This window comes from Pleurodeles waltl, chromosome 6 (genome assembly GCF_031143425.1).
Source record: "Pleurodeles waltl isolate 20211129_DDA chromosome 6, aPleWal1.hap1.20221129, whole genome shotgun sequence".
Taxonomy (NCBI): domain Eukaryota; kingdom Metazoa; phylum Chordata; class Amphibia; order Caudata; family Salamandridae; genus Pleurodeles; species Pleurodeles waltl.
In genome coordinates, this window is record NC_090445.1 from 950,314,715 (window position 1) to 950,329,636 (window position 14,922).

Sequence of the window (14,922 nt, forward strand, 5' to 3'; positions counted from 1 at the left end):
TAATCATCTTTTCCTTAGCTTTCCTTGACATGCTCCTTCACTCCTCTTTTTCAGCCCAATTCACAAAGGGATTCCGCACTCATGGCAGAAGCCTCAGAGTCATGACGGAGGTAATACACTCCACAGAATTCATGATTTGATGCGCTGGCCGTTCATTGGCATTGTTGCTTTAGTGGGATATCAAATACCACTTCTGTTTCTGTAAACCAATACTTAGCCATCTCTCAGATTTAGGGGCTGTAGGTCATTCCAGTTGGGTCGCAATGGGGAATGGGATGAGTCATCTGGAATACACTGGTTAATGTAAGACTTGCTCTGGGACTTGGCTTGAACTGAGTCTGCATATCAGACTGACATTCTCCCAGATAGCTTTGGCAAATGGCTTTGATGAAATGTGCATCTTCCTAGTTGAGGATGCACTGTGTACACTGTAGGTTGGATCTTCCGGGGGCATGTACTTCCACTAGTTGAACTAGAAGTGTGTGTGACTAGAGTGCAATGGCCTAGGTGTTCTGTCGACTCATGATAATGGGTGTTCTAGCTCCTCTGTGTGTGTTGTAAAACATGCCTCACTGATAGTATGTGATGTTGGCCTAAGTCTGAGCATTTTGACATGTGTGGACCTTGGATGTGACAATGTTTGGCTGACTCCAACGTGTTGCTAGCCCTTCATAGGTGTTGTGTGTGAAGGCACATACTTGTTGACCTTTCTATACACTCCTGGGTGTGCATTGAACATGGCATTGTTGGTTGTTCTTCCCACCCCACCCTCAAAAACTGCCATGTTAATGGGAAACAGGGTACCTAGGACTGTAGCAACCAGTATGTTACACGTACTTGTGACCTTTAGCAACTTGATTTAGAACCTAGGGCATAAATTGCTCTTTGTGGTCGCAAATGTCTGTTTGCTATGCAGAAATGTATTTTGTGATTCTGAACATACTTGCAAAATGCATTTTCGACTCGCAAATAGGAAGGGGTTTTCCCGTCCTATTTGCGACTCACAGTGGTATGCAATTCCATTTGCAACTGAGTACGTGGTCGCAAAGGGAGTCGCAGTTACCATCCACTTGAAGTGGATGGTAACCCACTTGCTAACTGGAAGGGGTCCCCATAGGAACCCTTCCCCTTTGTGAGTGGACCTAAAAAAATTTTTCAAAACAGCCAGTGGTCCAAGGGACCACTACCTGCCCTGAAATAATCCAAAATTAAAGATTTTGGCCCTTATTTATACTTTTTTAGCGCCGCGTTTGCGCCGCTTTTTGACGCAAAAATGGCACAAACCTACAAAATGCAGCTGTATTTTGTGGTTTTGTGCCGTTTTTGCGTCAAAAAGCTGCGCAAACGCGGCGCTAAAAAAGTATAAATATGGGCCTTTGGTTTTTTTTCTAAGTGCAGCTCGTTTTCCTTTCAGCTAAACGGGCTACACTTGGGAAAAAATAACCAGCTTCATTTAAAAGCAGTCACGGCCATGGAGGTCTGCTGTTCCCAGCAGGCCTACATCCCCGTGAGTGCCCACAGTCGCTAAGGGGGCGCAAATTGGGACCCACCTCATTGATGTTCATGAGGTGGGTCTTAGCGACCCCATAGCGACTCGCAGACGGTGTCGGAGACACCGTTCTGCATAGCAAATTGCAAGTCGCTATTTTCCATATTCCTACATCTGGCCCCTAGTGTACACATTCGGTTATGGCCCATGGGTTCAATATTAGCACACAACAAATTACAAATGGCATTGAGTGAGGATTGTGATAGTTATCACATAGAGTGACATATGTAGTGAAGTCAGTATGCGGAAGAGGTGTAGCCATAATGTCAGATGCGTTAGGCATAATTTGGATGAGTAGTTTAGGGTGATGTCATCCATCATGTTGAGACATGGATATGCTAGGTGTGAGATGCCCTTATGTATGCAGGCTTCACATGTACTTCCTCTGAGTCTTTCAGTGAACTATGTTGTGACAATTGCTGCAAACAATACATTTATAGTAATGTACAAATAACCCATTGTGCTATTCCACCCAATGCAATTCCAAAGGAAAATATTTGCCTTTTCTCTTCACAGCTGCAAACATGAGTGCCGCAGATCGACACCAATTTGAGAGGCGTGCCATGCGCTACAGGCACATCCTGCAGGTGCAGTCTGGGTACCGGAGGATGGCCCGCAAATATCAATCTGATCGGGCCTCCGGGGCATGGTGGGCCTCACCACAGGGTCCGCCTACATTGCCAACAACAGCCACCAACACCACATCCACCAGGTCTCACCAAGTGGCCGCAGCAACGTCGGGAACAGTGGACCCTGGCTCTTCCTACAGACCTGGACCCAGCCGTGTTCTAAAACCAGGACAGTCCAGTGGGCAGTCAACTCCTGGCACAAGCTTAACCTCGGCCGGCACACAAACTACATCAGCCCCTCCTGTGGACCCAGCCGCATTCCTGGCATTGAGTGGAAAATTGGACTAGCTGGTCAATAAGGTGGACAACCTGAGCCAGGATGTGGCCTATATTAGAAAAAAGGGTCAGCTCCATAAGGCGGACCCTACGGAGGGCGAACCTGTAGGACTTTTGCCCTGTAGAACTTTTACCCCTCCCCTCTCTCCTCTTTCCTATTTTCTACTGATAGTTGGGTTTTGGGGATTAGTATTAGGTTAGTATAGGTAATTAGCTTAGTTAGTGTTAGGGAAGAGGGTGGCGGGTCCTTATTCTTTCTATCTTTATTTTTTGTGTGGGTGGGTGGGTGGGCGGCAATGTTGGGATTCCTGTTTTTATAAAAAAAATAATAAAAAAAAAAACATAACAAATATAAAAAAATTCACCAAAAAAATATATGATTGTGTAGGATAGTATAGTATGTGTGTAGGTTAGTAAGTGTTGTCCTGCATGTGTCCTGTCTCATAATGGTGGGTGGGGGGTTGATGTTTAGATCGTTTCGTTACATGTGTAGAGTAAGTTTAGCTTAGGTTAGTTAGGGACAGTTGTGGGTTAGTAGTAGTCAGGTTAGATTAGTGTAGGTATTACCTTTCCCTTAGTTGCCTCTTGTGTTACTCAATAGTAATAAATATATAGTTAACCCTTTACATGATGCGTTAGGTGCTACTTTATCATGGCCTTGACATCAGTGTAGCTGAATGTTTTAGTATGACATTTGTGTCCTATGCTCGCCTTCCCCAGGAAATTGAGGTTTAACATGCCAGCTACCCGTGTGCTAACTTGGTAAGTATCCACCATTTGGGAGGCCCACCATTGGTAGTTTGCATTGATCACCAAGGTTTTGTGTTGGTATGTATCCTACTTCACAAAGAGTGCTTCCAGACTTGTTATTGTGGGTAAATTAATAGGTCGGACTGCAGTGTGAAGTTCAGGGAGATCTTTGTAGATGAGGAGTTGTTCACACTCTTGTCTTGTTGCTTTCATTGCTGACCTACATCATGTGTGTACTAATTCTGCATGACTTTCCTTCATGGAAGTATACTCCGAAAGGGTGATTGATGCAGTGTAATTTGGTAATGTTTCCTTACATTTTGCAGCATAATTTCTTATTTTAGTATTGCATGGTGCCTACATTTCTCAGCCACCATTAGTTGTCTAGAATAGCTATAGATGGTGCATCATTCTGTCCAACACAGCATGATTGTGTGTAGTTAGTCCCTTCATCAGTTATGTTCCTCAGTATGGTAAGGCTATGATGCAATCCTGGCCACTGCACAGATGTTTCAGAATACATGATATCAGGACAGTAGTATTGACAATCTACATGGTTGCTGCACAGGCACTTTGGAGTTAGGTACTGCACAGTTGAAGTGTGAAATAACACAGAGACATAATAGGTGTGCAAGTGCTATTTATTTATAGGTGCTGTAGTGCAAAATGTACATTGACCATGTTTGCTGGGTCCGTTCTGGTGCATTCTTACATGGTGATCCTACAGAAGGGGTGTGGATGATGCTCCTGACATGCTGGGGTGATGTCACAGACAGTGCAGAGGGACAGGAATTGGCAAATAGTAGGAGAGAGACATTCACTGGCAATGGGGACAAGTCATACAGTGGATTGCAGAACAGTCATTGAGTGTAGTTGTAGTGAGACTGGCATTTGACAAAACGTAGGACCTTGGTCAAAGTAGGCCATGGTGCAGGGACTAGTGCTTCCGGGTACTCTTCCGTGAGAATGTGATCTGCTCCATGTCTTCTTCTTCTGATGTGTGTGTTGCCTGGTTTGTCCTTGTTGTTGTTGGTTGTGAAGGGGCAACACACACCTCAGTGTTAGAAGACATGGAGGCAGACATCCCGGGGGCTGCTCCCTGTGGAGTTCTTAAGGGCAGTACTGCAGCAAGGAGGGCCTGCTGGTTTTTGAGAATGGCAGCCACATCACGATGGTAGGCAGCCAGGTCGGCCCTGAGGGGTTCAATGTTGCATTCGTGCACACGTTGACTGGATTGCAGTTGGAGGTGTTGTGTCAACTGGATGACAGCTGTGCTGATTTCCTTCTGTGTTTTGGCAAGTTCCTGCAAGAGAGATGTTAGGGCTTGCATAGCAGCTGCCTGATCAGCAGAAGACATCATGCACGAACGCACCCCCTCAAGGCTGGCTGCCATTGTTTGCATCCCCACCCGCACCTCCTTGGCCAGCTCCCGCTGTACCCCAACGACGGTTCTTTCGAAGCTGGTGCCAGTGTCGTCAGAGTCCTCAGCTGTGTTGGAGCTGGCAGGTATTACAATTGGGGTGGCGGGTGGTTCTACTGTGGTGGCTGCTTCTTCTGTGCTCCTCCTTGTGACTGAAGGTGAGGTTTGGAGGCTTTCAAGGACCATTTGGATGGTCTCCTGTGGAATGTTTATGGGCTCGTCATCCATGTCATCAGGGAACTCAGGGACAGGCATATCGGCAGGAGATCCATGTTCCTCTGCAATGAAACAGGGTACAATTAGTGTGTCTGTGTTGTGACAATTTTGCAATAAGATACAAGCCTTTGGATGCCTTAACTTTGTGCTCTGTTTTTGTCTTGGTATCTGCTGTCCTTCATATGGCCATTGTTGTAGGCCTATGGCCCACCTGTGTGTCACATGTATGATTTAGAGCTATCAGACTTGTCTGCCTATTTGCCTCTAGGTGTTGCTTTGTACAAATTTACGAATAGGCATATTTTTGTCCTACTCCTCCCTCCGTGTTTAACTATTTTTATGGAGAGACATTTTGTTGGGTGGGCTCTCATTATCCGGCATGAGATTACTGGCTTTCTAGGCAGTAGGATAGCTAATGGTGTGGGGGACTAAGTCTGACACACTTGTAATTAACTCTGTCACCCTGATTCTTTCTTTTTGCTCTGGCTAACTAGCAGTGGCTCTGGTCTCCCACGGCAAAGGAATGATTAGACATCCGAGCGCATGACATCTTTGGAACTTCTCAGGGAAGTCGTGGTCACTCAGATCCTACACAATTCTCTCTTTTCCAGTATGATCTCATACACAAATGACAAAGACAGTATTTGTTTTATATGATGATTTCATTGTACAACGGACTTGTAGATATTTAGGTGTGAGCCACAATAACCCAAACAATACAAACTGTTAGAATTGAAATAGTCAGCAGGAGAGTAAAACATTAGTACAAAGCTATCATGGTGCCTAACTGTTTCTACTATCCCTTTGTTTGTTCTATTTATAGCACAGCATGTTAAGCTTCGAGCTTGCCTGTCTGAATCACTGGGGAGACATCATCCCTCATATCAGAGCAATGGCCTGTGATCTGGTTCTGCATCTGCAGCAAGGCAGGCAGCGTCTAGTTGTGGTTCTCTGTTTGGAAACTCCCTCTTGCGTGTCTTGGGACAAGGAAGTAATATGTCATCGTGATGACAAAGTGTCCCTACGCAGGAATGCCAAATCTTAACCCCTACCACGTCTATCGGCAATGTACCAGACTGTATCCTTGACTGGGGCACAGAGTGGATATGTTCTGGCAAACTCCTGTGCTGAAGTAGGCAAAACAGTGTGATTTGACTAATAAACAACACAGTAGGACTGGCTATTTGCTAAATTAACTGATAGGAAGCCTAATAAAAAGCATTTAGTGCAAAGTGCTCTGAGGCTCTTAGATGTGAGCAAATGCGTAAAAGTACATTCAGGGCAAGGTGCACAAAGGCCTAAAGCCTGAAGCTAATGCGCAAAGTATACGTTACACTTACAACACTACACTTTGACTGACTGTGGGTGTTGTGAGTGCCGTGCCAGCACAGTTGCCTCTCAGGACCTGCCCCAAACACTTTTTATTCACATTGCCCGAAATGTACATGTGACGTGGCATTTCCTACGCATGTCAATGTTAGGATGTGGTATGGATGTAAACATTGTTGATGTTTGGAGATGATGTTGGGTCATGTGTGTTTAATTGGATTGGCCTGTTTATCGTATCAAGGTCCTATTTGGTTGTCAGACTGTGCAGGTGTGTTTCAGTGACCAGTTGCATGTGTCCACTCCTCAATGTTGTTGTCTGAGCAGTATGACATTAGTGATGTTGCCTTGTTAGCCAGGCACGTGAGAGACCCTGACGTATGCAGCATGTGTGTGTCCTTAGTGCTGTGTGGCTCCTATTGCTGTTTACTTTGGCTTATGTATGTGTCAAGTATGGGCATTCGGCATTTGAGTGTACTGGTGCCTTTGTCTTATTTCTATGAATAGTTGCAGATGTCATCCTCACCCCCTAATTTAGGTATGTATGTTCCATGGGGAGGTTCCTGCCATTTGGTACTATAGCTGCACAGAGATGAGAGGTGTTATTGTCAACTGTTGTGGCAGTTACATTGCAGTTGTTGTTTTGGCTACTGGATTACTGATAGGGACCGAGTTGATGTAGGATAGATTTTGCAAGACAAGTGCCTGGATGTGAGTTTGACGTAGTGGCCTTCACACCTGTCTCTGCTTTCCCTTGGCTCTATTGGTGTACTTACAGGATGGCCCCATGGGACTGTTGTTGGTGCTGTATTTTGTCGTGCCCCATATTCAGTCTGTGCTGGTCATGCCCCCCTGCCATGCCACTTTACCCATGCCACTTCATATATGTGCTGACTTACATGCATTGTGTAGTAGGTATTCCCCCCTCCGGTAGCATGTATCATTATTGCATTTTAATTCCCCATGCGACTTACCCTGCATGTGTGTTGTCTCGTGGTAGTCTGCGCTGTCCTGTCCTTGAATCCCTGTGACGATCTCCTCAGGGATGACGGCTGCGACCATCTCCTCCATGTGGTCCAGGGCCTCCTGGTGTGCTGGACTCCCCCCTCCAGTCTGCATTGCTGCCTTCCTGTTCCTGGCCATTTTTTCTTTTGTCCTACGTTTGCAGTCATGCCAGCGTTTCTTACACTCGGTGACTGTTCGGCGTTCTTCAGCCACACTGTTGATCTTGTCCACAATTTGTTTCCATATGGCCTCTCTCCTACTGATAGGCAATTTAGAGGTGATGAACAATTGGTGCTGGTGTTCCGTCACCTCTTTAACCAGGATTTCCTGCTCCTCTGCACTGAAGCGACACTTTCTTTTTTTTCTGAAAATGTCCTGGTTCCTGTATGGATCATCCTGGCTGGTTCCTGGTCTGCTGTCATCTTCCTGGGGTCTGTAGTGGCATCTGGGATCCATTTTGGCTCTCCTCTGCTGAAAGGGCAGTTTTCGCGGGTAAATTTGACGCAATTGCGTCAAAATAAACAACGCTTTCCGGGTTGCGCTGTCGTAAATCGACCCACAGTCATTTGCGTTGCGTTAACGTTGGTTTTCTTTAAGACTTGACGCCGCTGTGTGCGTCACGAAATAATGACTCCCACCTGTTGGTTGCGCCGCCGTGCGTCAAAGTCTAAATTTGACGCCCGCACAGCGCTTCGAAATGGCGTTAGCCGGCGCTAATTTTTTTGACGCAAAACTGCGTTAGCGCAGTTTTGCGTCAAAAAGTATAAATATGGCCCATAGAACTCTTGCATTGTGCAAACTAGTAAGTTAAAATCACTGCACTGACTCAGTAAATAGGGGCAGCGTAGGACCGACCTACATTAAGACATACAGCACAATCCTGAGTTTTCAGGCTGCATTAGCACAAAACAGGCTGCGTAGCAGCAAGACAGGCACACTTGTGACATGTTGAATGTGTGGCTGCATTTCCAGTGAGATGTGCTTTGTGCATGAGGGGCTTCCTTCCATCACAGCTTGTACCTTTGTAGGCTTAATAGTGTATGTCTATGTGCCACAGAGTGCAACACACATAGGATGTTTAGGATAACTGAAGTTAAATTTCCATGGTACACATGACCTGGAGATGGCAATTAGTGTGAGGTATGTCCCAGTTTAGCTGGCGTTGGATACATGACATGCCTCATGAACCTGAGAGTTACATGCAGACCCACGGACAACTGACACTGAAGTCCTTCCTTGCACACAGTGTTGCAGCACAGCATTTTTCAAACATTGCATTGCTCTGGACCTTCCTACCATTGCAAGGCAAACACAGTGGCATAGCAGGTTTTAACATGTGTGATTTGCAGAGTTGCATTGCACAAGTGACATGGTGTATGCTTCAAGTATGAGGCACCCCCCCCCTCCACACGCATTGTCTTATTCACCACACGCAGAGGAGAATATACTATCATACTTTATTTACAGTTTTTCCATTTGTCATGTACTTCAGATGTACCTACCAACCAGTAGGCCATTCCTATAGCTTCCTTTCTGGAAGTGCTTGCTGATGATGGAGTGCCTGAAGATGTAGCCATCATGGACACTCCTAGGGTACTTTGTCAGCACATTAAAGAAAATCCCCCGATGGTCCAATAATCCCTGTATGTTGATTTTATATGTGTGCTTTCTATTGTGGTACACGTGGGATGTAGCAGCAGGCAGCACCACTTGGACATGGGTACAATCCATTGCCCCCAAGACATGAGGAAATGCAGCAATGGCATTGAAGCCCTGTATGTTTTCCATTTGTTGCTGCTGTTTGCTGGGGACATGATGTACTGGGATGTCAAGCTGATGGTGGCATCCAGGATGGAAGGTAGGAATGCCGAAAAGGATAGTTGTGATATTCCTACCATCCGGCTGTGGTGGTCTGGAATGACCCATATGGGGCACTGCCATCAGTTTGACCTGAAGAGGTATGTTGGTGCCCCACTATGATGTTGTCTGCTGCCTTGGTGCAATCAGGTTCAGGAGCTGCATGAGGGAGTCCCTCCTGAGCCACTGTGGGTTATGACCTCCTCCTCCCTGAGGCTAGTGAGGGAAGTTCTCTGGAAGTGCACACACTTCATTCTCCTGTGCTGCCTCCGTGGTGGCGGTAGTGGCATTCTCCCAGCTCCTAACTGCAGTATAAGTACCTCTATGCTATAGTTGAGCTTGCAAAATTGCTTTGGTTATGTTTTGCTTATATCCAAGTGGCAATGCTTCATTTCTTATGCCTGGAATTCGAATGGACTGGAATTTTGATGCATTTTTGGCTATCCACGCCGCTTGCCAATGAGGCATCACTTTCCCTCTGACTCATAAATGTCAATGCGTGGATTTTATGAGGGGATGTCTACCTTGCATACTGTTAACCCTTATGCAACGAAGCCGATTCAGGAGCAAGAATAGAACGACAGAAGCCAGAGGAAAGTGACGCATTGGGCCTAATGCGTCACTTTGTAAATATGGAGCATGGAATGTCCTGCTGGTGCATTAAAAAAAAGTACGGAGCTGCTGTGCAAACTCTTTGTAAATAGTTTTTCATTATTTTTCTTCAGGGCCTCAGTGTCTACCCTGCCTGATCTTTTCATTTTGAGAAAGACACAATAATGATGACGTAGTGGATGTTTATGGTAATGGTGTATAGTATCAGAATTTGGCATATGCATGTAGTGTTTGCAATTCCAGCTTTAATGACCAGATGCTTGTAAGCACAAACAAATTCTATTTCACAATTGGCATTTTCATTGCAAATGTGAAAATCAAAGCAATGCTCATAGATGTGCCCCATTTCATTGGGTGTAAACTAATCATCTTTTCCTTAGCTTTCCTTGACATGCTCCTTCACTCCTCTTTTTCAGCCCAATTCACAAAGGGATTCCGCACTCATGGCAGAAGCCTCAGAGTCATGACGGAGGTAATACACTGTTCCAATGCAGAGTTCGCGCTACAAGTGCGGGCCCCTCCGTCACAAGTTCAGGCCACCCAGCCATAACTGCAGTGCCTCTGCCACAAGTGTAGAGCTTCTTTGTGAATCAGCCCCTCTGTGTGTAAACTTCTCTGGCACGGCAGTCGTCCTCTACTCTTCTAATGGAGGTTGGGGACAAGAGAGGGAGATAAAGGCAAAGAAACTGCATACTCACAAAAGTGAAATGGAGAATGGAGGTAGAGATAGCAGAGAGGTAGTGAATGCTAGAAAGAGGTAGGTAAGGGAGGTGAGGTAAAGATAGGTAAAGTTTTGGAGTGAGTAAGAGAGCTGAAGAAAGCTATAGATAACACAAAGGACCTGTAAACAGAGGAACAGCAAGTGATGATTAAGACAGAGGGGTAAGGTAGAAAGACAGAGAAAGTTAGAAGGATACTGTTAGAAACAAAAAGGTGAACAGATAATCAAATAGAGAGGTGAAGTAGTGACAGATGTATGGATAGATGCAACATAGATAGAGAGAAGTGAGGTACAAAGAGAGGCAAAATGGGAAGACATAAAGAAAGAAGATTCAGGTAAAATGGAAAGTGATCCGAACAGAAAGATAGGGAGCAGGAGTGAAGGGTAAAAAAGTGATGGGATGCAAAGAGAAACAAAATAAAGTTTAGACACAAAGGAGAGGTGGAGAAAGAGGTGGAGAAAGGAAGGTAAAGTTGATACAGAAGTAGAGAGAAGGGATGAGGATGGAGCAGAAGATAAGTTGAGAGGTACAGAGAGGTAGGAGCAGAGATGTGAGGTAGGGACTTGTTTTAAAGAGGGATCCAGAGAAAAGGAATTCACGAACCCCAGATCAGACACTTTGGAAATCCCCCCTCTCAAGTCCTCTACGATAACCTTGCCACCTTTTTCCACCAAAAAATAAAGGGCATATACAAAACACTCAAGAACATTAACCCGCCCTCACTGCCCACCAGCATCACCATTGGCCCCCACACCGCAGACCCTGAACCACTGGACCCCGTCTCTACAGACAACACCCAGAAACTCATGAACTTTGTCCATTCAGGGGCACCCTCGGACCCTGAGACCCGTGCCCTCATCACATCTTCAACCTGGCCAGCTCCACCATCATACCAGAGCTCTGCCAGACTATCAACCATTCCATCAAAACTGCATCCTTCTCATACGACTGGAGTTCCGCGAGTCAAACCACATCCTAGGCCCCATTCAGTCCGGTTTCAGGAGCAACTATAGCACCGAGACAGCCCTACTCACAGCCACTGATGAAATCTGCTCCATACTGGACTACACGGCTGCCCTCATCCTCCTCGACCTCTCCGCTGTGTTCAACATAGTCTCCTACTCCACCATTTGCACCAGACTCCATGACACCGGCATTTGTGGCAAATCACTGGAATGGATTTGTTCCTTCCTGTCCAGAAGAACCCAGAGTGTCAGACTCCCACTGTAGACTTTGGCACCCAATGAAACCTGCTGTGTGAGTACCCTAGGGATCCTTATTAAGACCCTCTTCAACATCTACATGGCCCACTCTACAAAATCGGCGGACAGCACGGACTAAACATTGTCTCTTATGCTGATGATACCCAACTGATCCTCTCCCTGACCGACGACCCATCAATAGCCAAGAGAAACTTCCACAACTATATGAATGCAGTCACCAAGTGGATGGAAGCCAGCAACCTCAGTCTCAACTCGGAGAAGACAGAGATCCTCGTACTCAGCTCTACCCCCTCCACCTGGGACACTCCTAGTGGCCAGCCACCCTAGGAGAAGCCCCCACCAACCACGCATGCAACCTGGGCATCATCCTGGAATCCACGCCTTGCAAGACCCACGTCAATGCCGTCTTATAAGCCTGCTCCCTCACCCTGCATCTCCTTCGGAAGATCTTCAAGTGGATCCCCAATGAGACTAGAATGATGGTCACCCACGCTCTGGTCAGCAGCAAATTGGACTACAGCAAACATCTCTACGCTGGCATCACATAAAGGCTGTGAGCAAGGCTACAGAGAATCCAGAATGCAGCAGCCTGTCTCATCCTGGACATGTCCCAACACAGACACACCTCTGCCTACCTCAGAGACCTCCACTGGCTCCCAATCGACAAAAGCATCACCTTCAAGCTACTGACTCACGCCTACAAGGCACTTCACAACATCGGACCCGACTACCTCAATCACTGCCTGACCTTCTACACCTCCTGCTAGGCAACTTCGATGCTCCCATCTTGCTGTCACAGCCATCCCCAGGATCAGTAAAAGCACGGCCAGAGGCAGATCCTTTTCCTACCTCTCAGTGTGGACATGGCATACTCTCCCACTCAACCTCAGACAGGCCCCATCATTGAAGCAATTCAGGAAGGAGCTCAAGATCTGGCTATTCGAATGATCAGCATACCCGCAACAGCACCTTAAGGCCCCATGGGTGATTCACTGCACTCTACAAGTACCAATTCATTGATTGATATTTACAAGTGTACTGCACAATAAGGCCCCACAGCCGTATCATATTGTACATCCAAATCCTCACACTGAAGTGACATTTTAGGGGCTCATTACTCAATATTCTTAGTATTGCATCAAAAGGCTAGGGCCTCGTTATGAGTGGATTGTTAATTTCCAACCACCGCATAAACTCCTGTTTGTGTAGAGGTCAGAATTAAAAGTTGAGTGTTACTTAATGCATTTGAATATCTTAATCATCATTAAATTTCAGCATCTCAAACCTGTGGAATTTTAAAAATGTATAAGCATACAGTATTTATTGTATCATGTAGATGTTGGTACTTTAAACACCAAAATCCATGTTATTCCCCACTAACTCATCATAGGTGCTGCTTATCGCACCTAATAAATAACCTCCCTTGTTAATTATCAATTATGCGATAAATAGCACCTGTACTTGTAATCAAGGACTATGGTGGTCATTCCAACCTCGGCGGTAAAAGGCGCTTACCGCCGTTCAGAAGACTGCCATAACACCGCCGCGGCCGCGGTAAACCGCCACGGTCATTCTGACCCACAACAGGCAAACCACCAAAATACAGACATCCACAAAAGTCCGCCACACCAAAGGGCAGCGAGAAACTGGCGATGACCAAACCTCCACCATCACGCCAACAGAAATACGCCCACACTATCACGACACACGAATCCACGCAGCGGTCTTTCAACCGCGGTATTCCATTGGCGATACACACCGCCACGCTCAAAATACATACACACTTACAAAATACAACCACATTGGACAATTCAAAATACACACACCTGAGACACATACACACACCACTCCCACACACCCAATTAAATATAAAATACACTCCCACATCACCCACAAACCTCCACTCCTAGAGATTCGTGAACACGCACCGAGAAAATACATCCGAGCACCCAGACGCCCAATTCACTGTCACCCAGCAATATTTGCACGCACTTCACACAACACAACAATACACATCACCACACTTAGCACCACACAATCCACCCTACACATCACCCACACCACCCCATGGCACAGCAAAGACACCCCAGGTTCTCTGATGATGAACTCAGGGTCATGGTGCAGGAAATTGTACGAGTAGAGCCACAGCTGTTCGGGGCACAGGTGCAGCACACCACCATTGCCAGGAAGATGGAGCTATGGAGCAGAATAGTGGACAGGGTCAACGCTGTGGGACAGCACACAAGAAATCGGGACGACATCAGGAAGAGGTGGAACGACCTACGGGGGAAGGTGCGTTCCATGGTATCCAGGCACAACATCGCGGTGCAGAAGACTGGCGGCGGACCCCCACCTCCTCCCCCAGAATTTACAACATGGGAGGAGCAAGTCTTGAACATCCTGCATCCTGAGGGCCTCGCAGGAGTAGGCAGAGGAATGGACTCTGGTAAGGCAAATCTTAACTACTTCTTCCCCCCCCCCACCTGCATGCCAACTCATACCCCCACCCTCACCCTCAACCCCATCACATCCTACTCCTTGCAACTGTCTCACCATCACAACCCACCCATCCCAACACGTAGCCCTGCATGCGTCCACAAAGCATGGACACCCATCACCTAAGCATGCCCACTGCACATACACAGACAACCCCCCCCCAACCACCGTCACAACAGCCCCCACAAAGGAATGCCAGCACTGGGGTACACGGGCACCCACCCATTGCACGCTATGACACACACACAGAAGCAATAACCATACTTTTATACCCCTGCAGGACCCGAACGCCACGTCACCGCGCAGGAGGGTCCACAAATGTCCACTCCACCCCCAGAAGAGGCCCACAGTGAGGACAGCAGCTCTGTCTCCCTGGATCTAGATGACCAGCCCAGTCCATCGGGGACTTCGGGACAGTCGGTTCCCCTCACACAGCCACAGGCCACAGTAGACCTTCCCCCCTCTGGGAACACCAGCACAGCACCCACCCAGCGGGACCATACCTCTGTCCCCAGGACACGTCAATCAGCGGTGTGTCCACCACTACAGGGAACCCAGGCTAACCCACCACCCCAACAACAACAGGGACCAGGGGGCAGTGGTAGTGGGCACACGGTCCAGGGGACAGAGGCCCAGGGAAACAGGGGAACTGGGAGGGCTGCTGTGCAACAGCGGGGGACAGGCCCAGGGAACCCACTCTCCACGAGGCCCTCTCCTCCATCATGGGAGCATACCACCGCTCCCAGGAGACGATGGTGACGGTCCTGGCCAGGTTTCAGGAGATCCAGCTTCTGCAGGAGCAACAGTATATGGGGTTCAGGGAGGAACTAAGAAACATCAG